Raw genomic sequence first — 14,439 nt, 5'->3', positions numbered from 1 at the left:
GAGTGATTTGGGCCTGATAACGCTGCAGCATTCGTGAGTAGCCCACTTTATCCTGTTGTTGGATGTAAACAGGAATGGGTTTTGTCATGTTTGGACTAGAATGACATGACGCTGAGGGTTTTGTGAGTTCAGTTATGTTTTATTCTATTGTGAAGGAGGAATGTAGTGTTGCAGGAAGTTTGGGCAACACCACTATTGCGCATGGCGCAGGGGGTAACAAAAGCAGATCCAGTGCACGTAAGTTAAATGAGCCCATCTGGCGTATGTGCCAGAGAAGTGAATAAATAGCCCTGGGGTCCTAGCTGGTCAGTTTGAAGACGATGATCTATACACCTCAGTGCATGGTCTTTTATTAAAGTGTTGGGCCTCATACCCCACACAACAGCAGGGTGCGGAATTCATCAGGTGTTTTTGAAAGCACCTATTCGGATACGTAAAGTAACAAGATTTACCACACATTCCGGAATTTATCAGGCCACTGGTATTCAGGGCCTTAGGACTTACAATTACCATATGCTTCTTAGTCACAAGTGACATTATACCCCAGTTTGGGACATTCCTTTAACAACCTATTCGATTAATTGCCTGCTCTAAGTTCACTATAACGGAACAAAAATGTTCTAAAGTATCAGATTGCTAAAATTTGTAAGAGGAAATACCAAGACGTGTAGACCTATGTTTTCTCGTCAACCGGGAATCTTTTGCGAACATTGATTCGTGGCAGCGTTTTTGAAAAAGTCTACATTTCTTGCAAAATTAACATCCTACAGTTGTAAGCGCGTTTTAAAAAAACGACATTTACTTCAATTCAGAGAATCTTTTCTTACTTATTTTTGCCGAATTTGAGCGCCCTCCTATTAGGTGAAAGTTCCCTGTTAGCTAAGACCCCTCCCCTTTCCACCTCTCTCAGCAGGCATGAGAAAGCGGCATTAAGTTAGGGGGCGTAGTTGCTCTATAGATTACGGTAAAGGTCAGGCACAATGGCCGGGTAAAAGAGGCCAGGAAGGGGGTTTACGAGGCTATAATTAGACCACGTTTCTGAGGCAAGGGATAAGAGGTGTTGGGCTGAGGAGTGCTGTCCTGGTGAAGGTGAGCGAAATGTCAGAATACGGAGATTCCTCGCTCCAATCCCACCTTGTTTGAGAAATACATTGTATTTCTTTTCCATCGGTGTCCCTCGCATTTGCGTATAATTATGTCGCTGTGAGTGTGCAAGCTAGCGCAGGCTTCTAAACGTCCAAAGGTTTGGGATTGCCGGGTACTTAGCGGATCCACTTCAGATTTTTGCGTAAACCTGTGTGGCACGGAAGAGGCGAGCTGTGTGGCTGCGAGAAGTAGATGTTTATTGTGAGCAGTTCGGGTTTGGCCGCGAAGGTGCATCAATAAATGCAGGAAGGCACTCGCTACAAAGTAAACTTGGAATTCGAAAGCTGCTCGCTACAATGTTTTACTGTTCACAAAATAAGTTAGTAATTTGGGGACCGCTAGTTTCAATGTATCATGAAAACAGGACTCTGGTTACTGCAAAGGACTAGTGTGGCTAAAGCGAATGGGCAGAAACAACAGTTTTCAGCTTCGAGCGTATGTTTGACTTTATTGCTATGCTCGCATCAGTTTTGTTTTTTTAGCTTTTTATATCCGAGCGTTACAACAAACAAATGATGGACGGAATGCTGACAATGCAAACATTCTCCCCCAGTCAAGAGATCTGGGTTAAATCCATCGTTTTATATCCGAGGGCATACATTCTACAGATGAGTTTAATATAATTTTATCAAATAATCAAAGTTGTTTGACTCGAATTGTTTTTGCCGTATGCTTATCCGCGCCTATGTCCCGAGTTTTTTTAGCTCGATTCTGCTAGAGACACTTGTGAGCCATATTGTGGCTTACTGATAACATAGAGGGGATTGGAGACCACTCGTAGTTTACCATTGGTTGACTTTTTTTCCTTTTCACTCTTTTGCCTGATTATTATTCGTGTCCCAGCTTGCCAGTCTTGTTAGTCCTTCCAATTGAGTATTTTCTCTTTAAGTGACTGGCATGACTACTTGCATTTATAGCATTACCTTTTGTGTTTTGTGCGAACCACTCTATAAGAGCGCATGTGTTTTCGAACGTAAAGCTAGATAATTTCATATTACCCATTTATAGCTGAGGCTTTTCTAGAGCACAGGTCCTATACTGAAATACTTCAATGTCTTCTCAAACTAGATGTTTAAGGAGAATGATTCACAGTGAAGTAAAACAATGGGTTGTGGATTACAGAGTTTGGTGAAATGAGGAAGCCAGGATTTGAATCCAGTATTGGATATTGTGCAGGTGAGACTTCACAGGTTTTTCTTTCTCTCTTCCGTTGGCACTAAATGTCAGTGCTTTGTGTTCAGTTATTCAATTAGTGTTGGTCTATGGAGTTCCCTAAATACACTTATCACACCTTAAATCTAACTGACACTATACACACATATATACATGCTGTTAGAACTGAGGGTGTCTAGTTGGCTGAAGTAGGTACCTTAGGCCAAATAGGGACCCTTGCTTCCACGTCAGGAAGAGGAAGGACACCTTCTCAGATAGACCCTGTTCACCCCCTCGGTAGCTTGGCACGAGCAGCCAGGCTTATCTTCAAGGCAAGTGTGTAAAGTATTTGCAACCACGCTCTCAGTAACCCAATGATACCACAAATGGACTCCACACGTATTATTATTTTTTTTTTTTACAGAGTTTTATATAGTGCAAACTTGGCCCAAATCAGGCATCAGAGCGCTTTACATAGCACCAGTTGCATTACACGAGGACACATTCATTGTTAGGCACGGGAGATTAAGCGATTTGCCCAGAATCACAGGATTTTCAACGTCATTGCCGAGACTCGAACACAGTTCCCCAGATTCGAGGTCGACCCCACTAGCCGTTGGGTATATATATATATATATATATATATATATATATATATATCTCTATCACACAATATAAATCCAACTTATGCGTATTTGTAATATTCCTCCTGGCCGGTTATTAGGCCAGCCAGCCCTTGTAGGTGCTGGCGATATTATTGAGCAATTCTAGATGTTCCAATGCAGTCCTAATGCAATGCTATGCAGTTCGTAATGCAAGAATTGGGCACTTCGCAATGTAAAAATAAGGCAGTTCGTTATGCAACAGTCAAGCAGTTCGTAATGCCAAAATAATGCAATGCGTATCACAGCAATCAGGCAGTCCTTAATGCAGAAATAATGCAATGCATAGTACACTAATCAGGTAGTTCGTAATGCAATGCGTAATGCACTAATCAGGCAGTTCAGAATACAGAAATACGGCAATGCGTAATGGAACAATCAAGTATTTCGTAATGCAGAAATAATGCAATGCGTAATACACTCCAGGACCGTTCACGGTACTTTAGACGGTATCTCTGCCACTCGTACTGACTCGCGGTCAGCTTCCACCAACATGCGCCTCCAACATGGGTATGGTGTAACCAAAGTGCAGCTCCGCACTCCGGCCCCGGTACTGCCCCTCCTAGGCAAGTACGGGTCATGATACGAGCTGAAGCAGAGGCTCCCGCTGCAAGAATGGGAGCATCTCTCTCCGAGCCCGCACCCCAGGTGGCGACACACGTTACTTGGGGGATGCGACCTCGCTCTCATCTCCTGTTCTTGCGACTTGGGCCTCCGATGCCACTTTGTGGATTCCGGGCAGTGGCAATAACGAAGATCTCAGGCTGCAACAGGGCACACGTACACAGCGTCGCTAACACTCACTTGAGCCTTGGGTGTGCACGATCACAGGGCAATCCTCACCAAGGTCTCAGGCTGCAAGATGCACACGCACACAGCGTCACTGAGACTCACTTGAGTTCCGGGTGTGCACGATAACAGGGCAATGCTTGCAAAAGTCTCAGTCTACACAAAGCACATGCACACCGCATCGCTGAGACTCACTTGGACTCCAGGTGCACACAATCACAGGAAAATCCTCATGAAGGGCTCAGGCTACACGAAGCACACAGCGTCGCTGAGACTCGCTTGGACTCCAGGTGCCAATGATCACAGGGCAATTCTTACGAAGGGCTCAGGCTGCAAAAAGCACATGCATACTGCGTTGCTGAGACACTCCTGGAAACTTTTGTGTTCCTGAGTTTCCACAACAGGGAGCCAGCTCTCCTCGGGCCCTTTGATACAAGTTACTTCAGGACACCGCACACAGCAAAGTCCTTTCAAGCACGGGGGCACAGAACACAGCAAAGTCCCTTAGCCTCTCCTTGGTAAAATCAGCAAACTGCTGGCCAGCCCCAGAACACACAGCAAGGGTCGGTCCTTTCCTTCTGTCTCTTCAGCTGCTTCTTCCTTCGTGGAGGTTCCTCTTGACCATGAAGTAGTGCACTTTACTAGGGACTCTACTAGTAAGGCAAACATACCAATCCTGGACAACCAATAACCTTTACACCTTACACAGGGAGCACTTGCACTTTGACACTGTTCAGCAGTGGCAAAGTGCCCAAAGCATCTAAGTCAGTAAAACAAAATCCATCACAGCATCAACAATAGGGGAGGCAGAGGCAAAAAGTCAGTGGTAATCACGCCAAGAAATGCCAGGTCTAACACATGCGCTTTGTCATAAGATTTAAAGGTGTGCTTTTTTTGTTTGCAAAGTTTCCACAGACACTGAAGGACATGACAGAACATGCTGTCTGAAACCATGCTGCACTTCACGCATTACCTTCAAGAGCTGTAACCTAAGGAGCAAACTGTTGGGGTTTCGAGACTCTATTTTTACTAATTATTTAATTGCGCTCATTGAGGTGTTGAGCCTTTCTTAAAATCCTATCTTTTTCCCAAGTCCTGAGCCAGCAGTAACATTAACTAACTTAAAAACCATCTCCTGCCTTGCCTTATTCTGCTGGCTCGTGGACTTGAGAGACAAACCAATTTTGGGAGAGTTCCAACACCTTAGTGACCACAGCTAAATAATGAACAAATAAATCTTGCAGCCACATAGACTTTGCTTTTCAGAACGACAGCTCTTCAAGGAGTATTAAGAGATGTGCAGCATGACTTGACTGAGGTATGTTCTATCTGCCACTGTTGACTACACAGTTGTCACTGACCAATCTAGGTAAGATATTGTACCCAATGCCCCTCCCCACTCCAACATCTATGGGATATATCTACCACAGTTCCTACGCCCAAGGTGGAAAGCAAAGATTTCAAGTACTTCACGTTTTCCTTTGCATTCGAGTGAGCAACACAAGATTTCGGACTGGTGCAAAACTGTTACGTTCAAAACTAATAACAAATGTTCCCAAAGACTTCCGATACAGGTCGAGCTAGCCCTCTAAACACCCCTCTAAGGGTCTCCAACCCTGATCACCCTAACCTCTATAACACGTTTCCCAGCAATTCCAATATAATCGTCCCTAGACCTTTAGCCTCCTCCCCGCTAGCTCTCCACTCTGACTGTGAGATTGGTACACCTCCAAAGGCCTACGATACAATTTGAGCCAACCCTTCTACCCCACCACCTATGCATGCTGTTTGTACTGCTCCTGAACCGCTGCCCCCTGTCCTCTAGCGCCTACATCTTATATGGATTTTGAAACAAACTCTGCACTCCAGAGCAGCCAAATTAACTCAGAGCATCCATATCTCCATTCTGGACCTAATGAACCTCCTTCACCTCGCCGAACTCTCCCTTGCCAACCTCAAGCCCCTGCTGTTTTCCACCCCTCCTCATGTCACAGAGCTCCCCAAGCACCCTTTACCGCTATCCCGGAGACACCTTCGCCCTCGCAAGCAACCATGCCACCTTTCAGAGGAGGAAACCCTCGCTCTAGCCCTTTCCTACAACTTTACCCCTGCCGCCCCAAGACCACTAGACTTCACTGAAAATGAAATCCTCGCCATCCTCCAAGACTACAACTCAGCCCCAGTCACACCTTGTCTACCAGATGTGAGTTCCGTACATGCCATCGGCACGGTCACCATCAACTCCCAACAAGTCGGCTACCGTCTGTAACAGAAGTGTGGTTAAAAGCAACCTAGCGCCTGTACACCTGTCCGCCGTGACTCCTGACACTCCCCCCCCCCCCCCCCCCCCCACCCCTCCCTGTCTGGTCTCTTAATCAACTGCTGATCGGCAGTTAAGCACGCCGCCGATATTGCCGATCTCATACTGAACAAATATTTCGACCTAGCAATTCTAACAGAATCATGGCTCAACGAACACTCATCTCCATGCCTGGACCTCTTAGTCCCTCCCAAATATAACATTGCTAGACTGGACAGGCAATCCAGCAGGAAAGGAGGAGGCATCGCCTGCATCTCTCTCTAACCTCCTTGTCACAGAACTTATGGCGGATACCATTGACTCCTGCGAATACCTCACCCTCTCCATTTGCAGCAACTCAACCCAACTGTGCAACCTTCACATCTTTTAGCACTCTCCAGGCCTGAATGACTCCTTCACTGATCACCTCTTGGAAATCATCACAACTAAGATCTTATCCACCGCTAAAGAGATTTTCCTTGGTGATTTCAACCTGATGTCAACCTGCACTAGAAAGATCCCAAGGATCCTCATGTCAACGCCATCAAAGACCTTCTGGCCGATCAAGCCCTGACCCAAGCCTGCTCTCTCCCAACTCATTTGAAAGGGGCCACTCTGGAATGGATCATCTCTAAGGAATCAACAATCAAGCTTACCTCTATAGACCCATGCGACTGGTCTGACCACCACGCCATCGCCTTGCTTTTACCTGGGACCCACAAGACACAACACCGCAACTGGTGATTCCCAAACGCTGGGTCAGACACCAAGAACCTTGATCACAGGGTACTGGAGGCCTGCTGTAAATCTGATCCTCCCTTCGCATATCACAATGGTCAGAGAACTTAATGATCACTACTCAGCGACTATATTGAACATTCTGGATGACCTAGCACCACTAAAACTAAAAAGAACACAAATCAAAGACAGAAACCCCTGGTTCACTGGAGCCCTCAACAGGGAAAGGAGATACCTCAGGCAATCTGTAAGAATATGGAGACAGCACCCCGCTACCACTCATCTAAAACTTCTCCGCCAGGCGAGAAATGCCTACAACAAGAACATCCTCAGCTCAAAAAAAGAATTCTTCAGATCGGAACTGGGTAATGCCAAGAATAGACCCTGCAAGCTCTTTGAACTGGTCAAATACCAATCCAATCAACTGGCTAAAACACATAAAAACTCCCAAGTCTCTAATATCATCTGAGGAATTCTCCTCTGTCTTCGCAGACAAAATCACAGCCTTAGGAAACCAACTCAGTGCCGCCACATACTTTCAAGCCCCTCCTGACCTGCCTCCTCTTTCCGTGCTACCCTCACAGGTTTCGCCTAAAAATCAAGCATGCTGGACTGACTTCAAGTGCTATGACGACTCCCATCTCTAAAATCCTATCTACCTTAAATTCTAACAATCACTTTAATGACCCTCTCCCATCCAGCTGCTGCCGCCCAATCCATGATTCCTAGCTGGACTGCAATAATTAACACCCATCTCCGGCAGAGATCGATTTCTGACTCCCCATTTTGAAAAAAACGCCGCTGGATCCAGCCTCACCTGACAACTTCAGACCCATCTCCAGCATCCCTCTGTTAGACAAAGTGTTAGACAAGTGTGTGCAACAACAACTAAGTCAACACATCAACAACTTCCACCCACTCGATGACTTCCAAACTGGATTCAGACCTGGGCACAGCACTGAAACTACCATGCTTCACATAGTTGACGATGCCCTCAAAGCCCTTGACCAAGGCAAAACCTACCTTCTAATCCTCCTAGATCTATTCTCTGCCTTCGACACGGTCAACCATGAAAAACTACTTTAACGCCTCAAACTCAGGATGGGATTGGATGGCTCTGTTTTAGAATGGTTTAGGTTCTTCCTCCATAACCGATCAGAGATTCCTAATTAACGGCAACTTATTTGCTCCCTCCCCGGTCACGGTTGGAGTCTCTCAAGGATCGACCCTGTCCACCACCCTCTTCAACCTCTACCTAGAGCTTCTTGCTGAGGTACTACGCACCGCTAATATATCTTACCATATGTACGCTGATGACACTCAAAAATGCATCAGAACTTCATCTCTCGTGGAGATTCTCTCCCTGAATGAGGCCCTGAAACTGACTGTCCAATGGTTTGCCTCCAACCAACTCAAACTCAACGCAAAGAAAACTGAATTTCTCCTTATTTCCCCTACAAAAACCAACCCGGAGATTCAGATATGGATCGATGCCATCACAGCCTTAAATTGCCCACCGAGCATCATGGACTCTGTCAAATCTCTGGGAATAATTCTTGACTGCAACCTGAACATGCGGGACCACATAAACTCGATGGCCAAATCAGCCAGGTTCCACCTGAGCTACCCAAGGAAGCTGAAACCCTTCATTGATGCTCCCGACCTAAAAATGGTGGTCCAGGCATTGGTCATCTCTAGACTGGAATATGGCTGTTCCACCCTCTCGGGTCTACCCAAGATCTCCCTGGCACCTTTGAAAGCCTGCCTAAACGCGGCAGTCAGACTTCTTACCGGCTCAAGGAAATTCAACCACATCTCTCCACATCTGAAAGCTTTGAACTGGCTGCCCCTCGAGGCCAGAATACTGTTGAAACTGGCTTGCATCACACACAGGGCTTTATACGCAAACTCCCCTGCTTATCTGGCACAGAAACTAGTGGTATCTGGAGGAATCAGAAACTCCCAGTCCACCAGAGACCTCTTGCTCCAACCTGCCCGTTTTCTGAAAAAAAAACCTTACAATCGGGCTTTTTCTGGGGCCGCACCAAGGATATGGAACTTGCTCCCACCTGCCATCAGAAGAATCCCTTCTCTGGCACGCTTCAAAAAGGATGCCAAAACTTTCCTCCTGGGTAAATACTTCGCCTAATTTCTGCCTTCAACCACCACAGAGACCCTGATTAACTTACGACTATTGCCTTTCCCTCGGACTACCTATTCACTCCACCAAGAAATTGGGGGGCGGATCCCCCAGTGGCTTGCATAAATCGCCTGAGAGGTCTAAAGAGGTCTCGGGGCCCATCGTCAGAATTGACCCTGCAGGACGTCATGGGCGCCATTGAGGAGATGAAGGCTGCTGTGGGTCAGCGGTTTGATACCCTGGCACATAAATTGGACGCGGTCCTGATCGATGTGAATTTGGTCAGGGCAGACCTGTCCAAGACCAACGAACGGGTCGACTCCTTGTCTCAGGCGGCGTCGAGCATAACTGTGGATGTGGCCGCCCTGCAGACGGAGGTCCGTAGGTTGCGGCTTGCCAGTGACCAGACGGATCGTCGACTTGAGGACTCTGAAAGCAGGGCTAGACGGAATAATGTTCGTATCATCGGAGTGCCGGAAAGATCGGAGGAATCTGCTGCTGATCTTTTTGTGGAGGATCTAGTGCTCAATCGTCTTGCGCCCAAGGGATTGAGCAAGTTCTTTGCGGTGGAGCGGGCCCACAGAATTCCGGGTGGTGCGCCCAAAGTGGGTGCTCCCCGCGGCCTATAATCGCCCGGCTTTTTAACTTTCGGGATAGAGATGCTATCCTTCAGGCGTCGAGGGTGGCCGGGCCGCTGAAGTTTGAGAACTCCAATGTCAGCTTTTATCCGGACTTCACACAAGCGGTCCAGAAACAGCGGCTGGGATTTTTGGGTGTCAAACGGCGCTTGAGGGACATGGAACTGAAATATGCGATGTTATTCCCGGCGAGGTTGCGGGTTGAGTTCCAGGGTCGTTCCCACTTTTTTGACCGGCCGGAGGCGGCTGGAGACTGGTTGGATGCCCTGCCGCGGGGACAGGATCGAGACAGTCGGACGGCGGAGAGCGGACGGGATGTGGAGGAGCAGGACTAGACTTGGTTCCTGGCGATGGACTAGACTGGCAATGCTTTGTACCTTGGCTCAATTGCACTCTAATCTGGCACACCATGCCCTTCAAATGCCTGGGGGTTGTGGGGAGCTTATTGGGGCCTTTTCCTCCTTCTGGGGTTCTTTTTGTGGTATATGTTAGGGCGACAGGCACACTGCAAGTTGGGGGGGCTGTTTGGGCTCAAGCAGGGGTGCAGGGAGGGGGGAGTTGTGGTTCTGGGACTGTGGGGGAGGGGGGTTGTTGGGGGTTGTTTTTTTGTTTTGCAAGGCAATGTGAAGTTTTCTGCTGATTCCTCCGGGTTGTGCTCTCCGGGATGTGGGTATCGTGTGCGGGAGTGGGATGGAGGGTAGGGGATTGGGTATCCTTTCGTGGAATGTGAATGGACTGGGGGACAGGATCAAGCGCGGGGTGGTGTTGCAGTTCTTGAAGCGGATCTCGCCCGATATTGTTTTCCTGCAGGAGACACATTTGATTGGGAGCTCCTTCCAGGCCCTAAATAGGAGGGGCTATCGCCTTGCCGCTCACTCTGGTTTCACTTCTGGCTCTCGGGGAGTGGGCATTCTGGTTAGGGCCTCTCTCCCATTGGAAGTGGACGAGGTGCTTCACGATGATAGGGGACGATATGTGGCACTGGTGGGGAGATGGGAGGGCAGGACTATTTCGCTCGTAGCTGTGTATGTGCCTCCGGGGTTACAGACGGCTACATTTGCAGATTTGGGGCGTTTGGTCCTGGGACTCCCGGGGGGGGTTCTGGTGTTGGGTGGTGATTTTAATGCCGTTGTCTCCGGGTTGGAGGACCGTCACCCCCCCAGGGATCTCCCTAGGGCTCAGGCCTGGTTGGGTTTTTTTTTGGATACTTTGGGACTTGTAGATTGCTGGAGATTGATGCACCCGGGACAGGCGCAATATACCTTTCACTCGGGGGCCCATGGGAGTCTCTCGAGACTTGACTACATGCTTATGCCGGCGATCCAGGCTGGGATGATTGGGGAGGTGCGTCATCTAGCCCGAGGTATCTCTGACCATTCCCCTATATGGTTGCGACTGAGGGTTGTCCCTGGGGCAGAGGGGAGAGTGGCACCCATTAGCCCCTGGTATCTACGTAACCCTAAGATCCGCGCGGAGCTGGTCAAGTCCACTGATCACTACTTCACTGATAAGGTGGGGTCGGTGTCGTCGGCCGTCTCCCTATGGGAGGCTTATAAAGTGGTGGTCAGGGGGCAGGCCTTGTCCCTTATCTCCCATACTAAGAGGTGCGAGAGAGCAGAGGTGGTTCGCCTGGAAGCTGAAATAGCTGAAATGGAGGAGGGCTTGGAGCGTGGAGTTACTGCTGAGAAATTGCATGTTCTCAGCCTCAAACAATCAGATTATAGAGCGCTAGTCACGGAAGCTGCTAAAGGGATGAGTAGAGAGCAGCAAGGGCGACTGTATGATGTGGGGGATAAGGCCGGAAAGCTGATTGCTTGGTTGGATAAGAAGGAGAGGGCTAGCAGAGTGGTGCCCGTTGTGGAGAGGAGGGATGGAGTGCGTGTGACTGACCCGGTTGAGATCGTTGACTGCTTCGCGGCTCATTTCCGCGGAGTATACTCCCCGGTCTCTGAGCGATCGGAGGAGGACTCTCATCGGTTGCTTAGGGACATTGCATTACCAACCCTAACGGAGGCTGATGCAGTATTGATGGAGGCGAAATTGTCGTCAGATGAGATTGCTTTGGCCACTCGCTCGATTGCATCGGGTAAAGCGGTGGTTCCTAATGGTCTTCCCATCGAACTATATAAGTTGCGCCCCGACAAGATAGCGCCGTATCTTCGAGACATGTTTTTGGCGGCACGTGCGGCGGGCTTCCTCCCCTCTGATCAACGCCTCGCCACCATAGTTGTGATACACAAAGAGGGGAAGCCGCGAGATCGCTGCGCCTCCTATAGGCCAATTTCGCTGTTGAACGCGGAACCCAAAATTCTGGCTAAGGTGTTGGCTAACCGACTGGTTCGGGTCGTGGGCGACTTGATTCATCAGGATCAGTCCGGTTTTATACCCCATCGGAATACCGCTCTAAACTTGAGGCGGTTGCACGGCGTGCTTGCTAGAGCGGAATTCATACGTGAGCCGCCCATCTTGGCATCTTTAGATGCTACTATGGCGTTCGACACCTTGGAGTGGCCATATATTTGGGCCGTGTTGGCGAAGTTTGGGTTCGGCCCTGAGTTTATTGGTTGGGTAAAATTACTATACGCTGACCCGCTGGCTCAGGTGGTGGTGAATGGTAGGGTGTCGGCTCCCTTCGCACTGGGGAGAGGTACGCGACAGGGATGCCCGCTATCACCCCTTCTCTTCGCACTTTCTTTGGAGCCTCTCGCCGCCTGGTTGCATTGGGAGCCGTCGCTGCGAGGCATCAGATGGACGCCGGAGTTCGAAGACCGTGTCTCTCTTTACGCGGACGACATCCTTCTGTATCTCACTTCTCCCCGACGGTCGCTAATTGTATTGGTGGACGTACTGAATTCCTTTGGCCGCAACTCCGGCCTGGTCATCAACTGGGCCAAGTCGTGCGTCTATGTCCTCTCGGGCGATGCCCCCCTTCTGCCGCGGGATTGCCCAGTTCAGATCGCTACCCTGGGGTTCAAATATTTGGGAATCTTTCTCACTGGACCCCGCGGTCTGCTATGAGCGAAACCTTCTCCCTCCCCTCCAGCGATTGAAGGCCGACGTTGCGAGATGGCGACGACTCCCGCTTTCGCCGCTCGGACGGGCGGCATTGTTTAAAATGATGTCGCTGCCTCGTTTTTTGTACGCTTTGCAAAACACTCTTGATGTCGTGCCAGCCCGCTATTTCCGGGAGGTGGAGGGTCTTCAGCGCCAACTGTTTTGGGACGGGCGGCCGCGGATTGCTCTCGCCAAGTTGACGCTCCCCTGGTACGATGGGGGGGGTCGCCCTCCCCGATATTAAACGATACTATTGGGCGTCTCAGTTGGCAGCGGTGAACCACGGGATATATGGTCCTGCCTTAAACCCGGCCTTCGAGATGGATAAATTCCTGCTCCCGGGTGGGGACTATAATAGGGCGCTGTACTCGGTGACCCCGGACGCGCGGTTGACGGGACCCACGCGGGTGGCGGTACGTGTGTGGCACGCGGCGAATGCTGCGATGGGGTGGAGGGACCGTTGTATGCCTCTGGGCGGTTGGGCTGTTTGTGGAGATCGAAAGGCTTTGAGAAATGGGACATGATTGGTATATGTAAGGTGGGTGATCTGTGGGCGAAGGGATCTTTCAAAACGTTTGAAATGCTCAAAATTGAATACAAGTTAAACGATAAGAGTACTTTCGGTATGCTCAAGTCTACCATGCGCTTTGTTCGGTCTTCCCGGACGCTGCTGCTATTCCCGAGCACTCCCCACTGGAGGACAGAGTGTTGGATGGCTACGTACCCGACAGCACGATTTCCCTGATTTATAAGAAGCTCATTAATGATCGTGCGGACTTGTTGCTCCGCCTGAGGGAGACGTGGACGGGCGATGGCTTGGAATTGGATGATGAGGACTGGGTATCGGCGGTGGCCTCCCCGAAAGAGGTGGCGATCCCGGCCCGCTTACGGTTTGTACAGCTGAAGATCCTTCATAGAGTGTATGTTACGGGGCCCGGTTTGTTGCGTATGGGTTATTCGATGGATGGATTGTGTAAGCGTGGATGTGGCCTGCCGGGCACTTTTCTTCATATTTTGTGGGAATGTTCGGAGGTTGTGCGATTCTGGAATGGTATCCACACCGTAATGGAGGAGGTCACGCACGTTGCCCTGTTGCCAGAGGCCAGGAGGTGTTTGTTGAATGTCTGGGAACCGAATGATTGTAATGCGGCGCAGACGCAGTGGGTGACCTTGGGGTACATGGTGGCCAAGCGTGACATTGCACAGTTGTGGGGCTCCCCGAGGCCGCCCACGATCGAGGTATGGAAGGATAATATGGACTGGTGTATGTTTAGGGAAAAGACGGTGTATGTGGCGAGAGGCAAGCCAGGGAAATGGACTAGGGTATGGGATCCGTGGAATTTATATCGAGGACGTATCTGCACCCCGCCTCTGCCATTAGAGGTCGATATTGCTTTGACACCCTAGCCACGCGTTCTGCGGGAGGGTGTGAGGTGTGTTCCATGTTTTGTTTTCCCGTTGCCCCCCTATACCGCTTCCGGACAAGAACTGCTTTCGACACTGTAGGTTATTCCCCGTCATGGGAAGAGCACGCTGCTGTTTCGGACTCTCATTGCCTTGAGTGTGTTTTATATTTAATAAAAAATGAAACTGTTGTCTTCAATTGCTCCTGGCCTATGGCCACGGCTTGTTATATGTGCATACGAACTGCCGGGCGCTTTGCCTCTGGTTCATTTGACTGTGTGGCGTTATATGGCGGGTCCTCGGGCTCTGTAGCGGCCGGCCCTGGTGGTTGTAGGCCCTTGTCTCTTTTATTGTGTGCCAACGGTTTCTAATAAAAAAAATTTTAAAAAGAAATTGGGGGGCCTTGTCTTGAGTATC

General features: G+C 49.5%; 1 protein-coding gene across 3 annotated transcripts in view; it reads left to right on the top strand.

The window, feature by feature from the left end:
• The first annotated feature begins 970 nt into the window (after positions 1–970).
• The window catches only part of LOC146856562 (uncharacterized), a 511,781-nt gene continuing 498,312 nt past the window's right edge, over positions 971–14,439 (top strand). For 2 of the 3 annotated variants that reach the window (XM_085654765.1, XM_085654767.1), the window contains exon 1: positions 971–1,089. The gene's annotated coding sequence lies outside the window, so the exon portion shown is untranslated. Of the gene's footprint in view, positions 1,090–2,214; positions 2,323–14,439 lie in introns of all 3 variants that reach the window. The other variant, XM_085654766.1, reaches the window with a different exon arrangement.

This window comes from Triturus cristatus, chromosome 4_1 (assembly GCF_964204655.1).
Source record: "Triturus cristatus chromosome 4_1, aTriCri1.1, whole genome shotgun sequence".
NCBI lineage: Eukaryota > Metazoa > Chordata > Amphibia > Caudata > Salamandridae > Triturus > Triturus cristatus.
Note: the sequence above shows the minus strand (reverse complement) of the source record. Positions and strands in the feature narration are given on the sequence as shown.